At 32.1% G+C, this 8361-nt stretch overlaps 1 long non-coding RNA gene across 1 annotated transcript; it reads left to right on the top strand.

Moving 5' to 3' along the window:
- Positions 1 to 1973: 1973 nt before the first annotated feature.
- LOC101882509 (uncharacterized) lies at positions 1974 to 3624 on the top strand. Its single transcript, XR_001797326.4, has 4 exons — positions 1974 to 2019; positions 2844 to 2927; positions 3060 to 3321; positions 3487 to 3624. It is a non-coding gene; the product is annotated as an uncharacterized lncRNA (long non-coding RNA).
- The last annotated feature ends 4737 nt before the right edge of the window (positions 3625 to 8361 follow it).

Raw genomic sequence — 8361 nt, forward strand, 5'->3', positions numbered from 1 at the left:
CATAGTTCTACACAAGATCCAGAAAGCAGCTCTGACCTTAAAAGTCATAAAATGTGAGTCCAAACCAATAAATCATCAATTGATATAATCATTTTCAATGATTTTCTGACATTTTAATTAGCAGAACAAACATATATTCATGCCAATTACTTATTTACATGATTTTCTTACACCATTCAAAGTTTTTACACAGGTTTTTTTCTAACCTTCGGCATCACTTTATTTTGATGGTCTGTTTTATGCATTTTGTTGAATTTAAGTGACACTGCATCTACACTGTAAAAAATCCAACTTGACAAATGTTGAAATTGCTTGATTTTTTTTGTTGGTTCAGCAAAAATCTGTAAAAAAGTCTGTACAACTACATTTAACACATTCAATCAACTTAAACAAAGATTTTATTCATTAAGTTAAAAAGATGAGTTTTGTGAGCAACACTTTGCTAGTTCATTCAAAAAAGCATCTGCCAACTTGTTTTTTTGTGTTAAGTCAATCTCTGACTTTTTTAATGCAATGAATATACAAGTAGCACAACCTTTTGTTGATTGAAAAGGTTTCAAACATGTTAAATATTCTAAAAAAATTATCAATGGCAGTATAGAACCTTTTCCCAGAGATGGGTTGGGGCTGGAAGGGCATCCGCTGCGTAAAAACCAGCTGGATAAGTTGGCGGTTCATTCCGCTGTGGCGACCCCAGATTAATAAAGGGACTAAGCCAACAAGAAAATGAATGAATGAGTATAGAACCTTTCATGGTTTGTATTAAAAAGTAAATGCTGAGTGAGAATGCTATTATTATTATTATTATTAATACAATAATAAATATCGTTATTCTTCACATTTATTAAAAACAACAAAAAACACTACAATACTTATAGTAACTTTATTTGAAACTTTTCATTTGCAATTTAACTTTATTTGGTGCACATTTGCAGAAATAAGCTTGCACGCACATTATCATCTCGTGTTTATTCATTACCCTTTAAAAAAAGAAAGGCATACTTTGATATTCCAATATTTAAAAATAAACCACGCACTCAAAAATATGTTTTTCAAAGGACGATATAGCATCATTCTGTCCTGAGCTAAACCACGCCCTCGTTACGATGGTTGCGCTTACGTAACGTCAACGTCTCAGGCGGGAGAAATTGAAAGCATTGTACTTCGGTTGGGAAAGAGGCAAGCCGTGGAAGAGCAATCTAAATAGTAAGTGTGCAAAGATTGTAGTTCTTTGTTTAAGACACTTTATCTAAATTTGTCCTCCTAAATGTTCATCATATACGCGCAAAAATGTGTGCAGATGCGGCGCTTAGTGATTATTCACATAATCTCTCTTTGTTATGTGATAAGAGTGAATGAATATTTGTGTTAACGTAAATCATATCCATGCCCCGGGTAGCAGGAAGTAATCGGCCCGAGCTCGGCTGCCCTTCGGCGCCTCCGGCTCCGACTCGGCATCAACGAGTGTTATACGGGCGGAGTGTGGCCCGCAGCTCGCTCGCGCACATGCGTTTGTGATGCAGCTGTAAACACTGGCCAGATTCCTGTTAACCCTATCTGGCCCGAGTCTGTCTCGGCTCGTATAAGGACTCGGCTTGTGTAACTGATGACAACCGATTAAATTCTTATTTTATCTAGTAATTTGTTAGCTCCACGTTTAATGATAATTTGAGAAAATATATATGGTACAACAGCAACAAAATAATAAAAACATTTAGTGTGGATGGTCGCAATGTTTAGATGCAAACAAAACAATATTATTTATAAATGGATTATATATATCATCTAGGGAAAACAGTGTAAAATGCGCTTATTTTCGAGATAGCACGCTTCCATGCAGACTGTTTTTTTAAGCAGAAGTTTGGTTTCATAAGAAACACATGCGTGAGTCAACTCTTGGTCCAAACTCCAATCCAGACGGTGGCGGTAATGTTCCAAAAGCTGGTTGCCAACCGCTATGATGATCACAAGAAGAAAAAGAAGTTTGGCGTTTCAAAACAGTGGATTCCGGTCAGAAAGGTAAGGTTTTTGCTGCTTGCATACTGTATACTTTGCGAATTTAATGCTTAAAACATTTTCACAGTGTTAGGTTATTCTTAAGTTATTGTTTAACTTGTTTATGCAGTGCATCAGTGATCGTTTACTGTTCTCTTTAAATTATCATTCTATTATTAAGAGAAATATATTAGTATGTGCTTTAATTTATATGTGTTAGCCTATGTGAATCAATTATATCTTATGTTCAAGTTGTAGTTTGCGCATGTAAAACTAAATTTCTTAAAGCAGATTTTGATGGGTTTTATTTTTTGGTTATTGACAGTTATACTTTCTGATTTAAATGAATGGGTATAAATGAATATTTTTTTGGTTAAGTCTTACTGTTCTTGTTTAACAAAGGTTAGTGAGGTCATTTTGTAGCACATCACAGAGACCAATAGCACATTCTTATGAACATGTGAATAGGCATGTTATAGTTGGGTGATTAAAGTCCATGCTGTAAACTGCTGATACATTTTCAACATAGATTGAGCTTTTCAGACTTTACATTACTAATTGCTTCACAAACAGCTGAAATGATTTATTGTTATTGGCTATCATCATCATCAAACATTTTCCACAATGGTAGGTTAATCTTCATGGGTACAGAATAATGCATGTGCTTGACCATCTTACAAATCTATGTCTAAGATTCATAAGGCTGTCTCTCTGCATGAATCTCTGAATAAATCCTGTGTGCTGATTATTTACACCATAGGTATTATAGCCATTAATTAACTTTGATAGTATTTCAGGATTTTAACTTTTTGAGGGGAGGTTAACAACAATGTGATGTTTTATTATAGACACACATGAGGAAGCTCGACTCAGCTTGGCTTGCTGACAGATGAGGACGGTGATTGCCCGTCATACACCTAAAGAAAGAACAGGTTTGTTTGCAATTATTTTAAACACATACTGTCAACATTATGTCATTGATCTATTACACTGCCATTGTCATTGATCTAGTGTCCTGCACTATACTAAAATAATGTTTTGTTTTGTAAATGTATCTGATCAAGGGGCATTAAAGACACAACTATAGTGAACGTGATGAAGAAAAATTATTTGGAACAAAGAGGCTGGAGAAAAAACTGATATGAAGATTTCAGAAATTGATGCAGCACCGCAAGTACCATCACCACCAATGACTATGGCAGGATCCTTAAGAACACCATCAAGATGCACAGATGCTGTACATTCCAGTACATCTATGAACATTTACAGTCCTTGTTCAAGTGCAGTCGGAGATCAAGACATCTTATTGCAACTCGTCATGTCTTTGTAAGAATTTAAGACATCACTAAATTTGTAATGGCTTAATGCAGCTAGAAAGTAAAGATCAACTAGAGAATATCAGCAGTGTCTAACCCACTGTTGTATTTACACAAGTTGCATGAGAATAAGCAACAGGTTGATTTATACTAATTTGTTATTTTTCTTTTTTAGCACGACTGAAAAAAAGTTTTAAAATCATGTGACGTCATAAAGCAGCAACTGTGCCTGATTCTCACAAATCAGCAAAACCAAAACAGACGTGATGAAATTCCAGATGTAAACACATTTGACCTTTCTTTGTCCAAATTGATTTGGAAAAACTTGAAAATCAACTAAACGAGCAGCCCGAACAAATGAAGAAACTGGTAAGTTTCTTGCTTATTTCTAAGTGTTTTATGTTTATTTATTTATTTATATGTTTTTTTGCTTCGTAGGTAGCCTACTTTGGAATCATTGGTGTTTTCCACTAAGCAGTTTGGTGTGTCCCGGGAAAGCTTTTGGCTCACTTTTTGGCTGAACAAATTAACTGGAGCAGGGCAAACCAAAATGTGGCCTTTCATGCACTCTCCCTTACGACTGTCTAGTCAGTAAGTTGGTTTTAAATATACATTTCAGTACAATTAGGGGCAGTTCCATCTGTGTATTTCTTTGAATCATTAATCAAACGAACAAAACATCTATATATAGTCCCATTTAGGTTGTACTTATATGAGAGCAAGCATCTTTCTTTTTTCATTTGTACTTTTTCACTACTAATTGTTTGTTTATCTTTTAATCACAGATGTAGTGAGGAGAAATGTCCATACCACATCACTGATAAAGAAGTGGAAAAATGCATTACAAGGTGGCTACAACGTGCTCCTGACAGGGCTGGAGGAAGGAGGGAAGAAGAGAAAGCTAATGTGTCAAATGTCTACATCAATAATTTATTTTTTAAACAACATTTTAAGTGTATTAAGATGTTCCCTGATACTTGGGTAATTTGTTTCTTTTATTTGCAATTTATATATATATATATATATATACATATATATATATATATATATATATATATATATATATATATATATATATATATATATATATATATATATAAAATGACAATATGCTAAATTCTGAAAAAGCATCTTAATACATTTTTAATTAACATAATATAATAAAAATATTAATAAAAAATTGCACAAGACATATAAAGATATACAAGTCAAATTTTATATATATATATATATATATATATATATATATATATATATATAATCATCTCACTCATTTAAATGTATTATGTTTTATTTATTAAAAATGTTTCTTAAGAATTCTGCAGTTCTTTTTACAATTTTGACTTGTATATTTTACATATTGTCATGGGTATTTGTAAGATGTTTCTTACATATGCTAAATATGCTAAATTCTGAAAAAGCATCTTAATACATTTTTAATTAACATAATATAATAAAAATATTAATAACAAATTGCACAAGACATATAAAGATATACAAGTCAAATTATTTATATATATATATATATATATATATATATATATATATATATAATCATCTCACTCATTTAAATGTATTATTATGTTTTATTTATTACATTTATTAAAAATGTTTCTTAAGAATTCTGCAGTTCTTTTTACATTTTTGACTTGTATATTTTACATATTGTCATGGGTATTTGTAAGATGTTTCTTGCTATATCTTAAATTGGTTTCTATATTCAGGTTTATATAAAATTAAGCTGTTTTAAGATGTGTTTTGTACAATTTATAATTCAAGTCTATTGGGAAAACAGGGTTGTTTTAAAAACTTCTGTGTATGTGTGCAATTTCAGATTTTGTCTTTAAATCTTCCTGTGTGTCTTTATTGTGTAGTTTTATTATTACTTGTGCACTACAAAATATTTTATTCAAGTTTAGTATTATTTGTTTATTGCAATCAATAAATGTTTATTATTATTTATTTTGTCCTTTGTTTGATAATTTTTGTTATTGGATATGTATGCTGTTTGCATTTTATTCAAAGGTTGAACCTACACTTTGCCTTTACATTATAGCCTGCGTTTGCTGGTATATAAATGCAAATGGTTGTAATACCATGTATCAAGTACCAATATAATACCAAAAGGTTTTATATCAAGGTATATTGAGTTGCGCCAGCTCCGGGCTGCAGCGCACATTACTCACGGGCCGATTCTGGCTCGGATGCGGCAGCGAATCTAGCTGGAACTGGCCCAAGTGTATTTTACTATCTAGGGTGGCTCTTAAAGTGACAGCGCGTATATTCCAACTGCTTATTATTATATTAAGCAAACAAAATCAAATCAAAACCAAAATAATAGTAATAAATCGTTCATTTTGAACTGAAGGTGTATACAGTGGAACACTTATTACTAAAGTAAGATCCTTTACTGGCAGTTTTAATATCATATTTATCCATGACCAGCCAAGGTACTAGGCCAAAACATGTAATTATGCAAGTATAGATTTTGAAATGAATTACAACAAATACTAAGATTTATATCTCAAGGCAACTAGTAATTCAGATTGATTGCTCTAATTGCCCTGCTGAAAAAAAAAAAAAAAAAAAAACAGCATATGCTGGGAAGGTATATGTTTTGATTCTGGTATGCTGGTCTTGCTTGTTTTAATGCTGGTTTTGCTGGTCTTAATGTTGGTTATGCTGGTCCTAATGCTGGTTTCAATGTTGGTCTTGCTGGTCTCAATGCTGGTCAGGAGCAGCACTTAGACCAGCAAAACCAGCACTGAAACCAGCAAGACCAGCATTGAGACAAGCAAAACCAGCATTGAGACCAGCATCAAAACATACCTTACCAGCTTACGCTGTTTTTTCAGCAGGGTGTTGTGAATAATTTATGGGATATTCTAAGGTTATTAAAATTGATAGTGTTAGGTAGTCTCAGAGATGTGCTGTAATTGTTATATATTTAATATAATTGTTTCCTTTTCATGTGATTAATTTGACTTAGTGTTTGTTTTTTTTTTTTGTTTTTTTTTTTTTTTTACAGATACACTACCTCGTTTTTGTACTTTAGTGAAGAACCGCAAGAAAATGAATGTTTTGGTAAAATGTATGTCTTTTTTTTCCATGTGTGTTTACTCCGATAACATTTTATTTATTAGTACTAGTTTCCAATTGTATTTTTTTGGTTCATGTAACTTCTGTAGTTTCAGACCATTCAGACAAGAAATGTTCAGTCAGCAGAACTTAAAAAAACAGAGCCATGTGTGTTTGCTCGGATAACATCTAATTTCTTAGTACTAATTTCCTTTTGTATTTTCTTGTTCTCTCAACTTCTGTCATTTTTGGCCATCCAGACAAGAAATGTTCAGTTAACACAACTTTTGCTCTGGTAACATATAATTTCTTAGTACTAATTTCCTTTTGTATTTTCTTGTTCACTCAACTTCTGTCATTTCAGGCCATCCAGACAAGAAATGTTCAGTTAACACAACTTTTGCTCTGGTAACATATAATTTCTTAGTACTAATTTCCTTTTGTTTTTTCTTGTTCACTCAACTTCTGTCATTTCAGTCCTGCAGACAAGAAATGTTCAGTTTGCACAACTTAAAAATATTTGTTGTGCTGCAGGTGCAGGTTTCCAGAAAACTACTAATGTTAAGTTGACTCAACTAGACATTTTTTGTTTCACTGACAAATTATTTTCAGTCAGTGTAGCTGATGTTTTCAAAAGTTGAGTAAACAAGAAAAAACAGAAGGAAATTAGTACTAAGATTTTTTTTGTTGAACTGGCTTAAAATTTTTTACAGTGTACATGCCAACTAATTCTCACTAGATTATAAGTAGACTGTTGGGTTGGGATTAGGGTTAATGTGAGTTGACTTGTACTTGCAAAGTTTCTTATAGAAAATAAGGTTAAATGTCTGTTGAAGGAGCAGTATCAGCAGAAATTAAGCAGACAATCTAATACTCAAATGAGAAATAGAGGCATGTAGTTGCAATGAAACTTTTAGTTAACAAAATGTGCAATAAGGACCATCATCCCAGGTCTTGACATGCACCCTTACTACTTTTATTTATCTTCTTTTCTACATTTTAAATTAATGCAATCTCTAAATTTTTAATGATTAGTTTTCTTAAAATAGGTTTAAAACTAAAAATAATATTATATATATATATATATATATATATATATATATATATATATATATATATATATATATATATATATATATATATATATATATATATATATATATATAATTGACTGCCGCACTGCTCCATGATAGGTATTTATTTTATTTTGTAATATTATTATTCCATAACAGTACATTTATATAATATTATATTCGATTCTATACTAAATACTCTTTAATAACATTAAAATCTTAATTTATTTAGCTCTAACCATGCAAAATATGATTGAAAAGAATGTAGCATATAGTTTAATTTAATTTATATTCTAGATCAGTGGCTCTCAAACTGTGGTACGTGTACTGTACCACTAGTGGTACGCAGGCTTCCTTCTAGTGGTACGCGGAGGAATGAAATATGTCATGTACATGCTACACACATTTAAAAATTTATCAAAAATAATGTATATAATATTCCATATATGGCATATAGCCTATATTTTTAAGGTAATCTGCCACTTTTTTTAACTGTGCAGAGGTGTAGCTGCTTTACTAGGCCTACTACGCTATTGTATTTCAATACTGCTCATTTTGGTGGTACTTGGCGAGACAATTTTTTTCTGAGGTGGTACTTGATGAAAAAAAGTTTGAGAACCACTGTTTTAGATAATCAATAGGGCCCCCAGATTACCTGGGCCCCTTGCTCGCTTTCCTAATTTACTGGTTAATCCGCCCCTGGCTGCAGCTATGCACAGTTTAGCTTTAATCTTAATTAAAGACACCTGTTTAAACTATTTGAGTTCTTCAGGTTTTTTTTTATCTTCAAGTGTGTTGGAGTAGGAACTGTGTGATGCTACACTGCTGCAGCTAGATGTCAGTAAAATCGACTGTTCAGCATCAGCGTTCTGTCCAGATCTGCGCTGCTGCTGCATCTC

The sequence above is a fragment of the Danio rerio genome, chromosome 13, assembly GCF_049306965.1.
Source record: "Danio rerio strain Tuebingen ecotype United States chromosome 13, GRCz12tu, whole genome shotgun sequence".
Classification (NCBI taxonomy): Eukaryota; Metazoa; Chordata; class Actinopteri; order Cypriniformes; family Danionidae; genus Danio; species Danio rerio.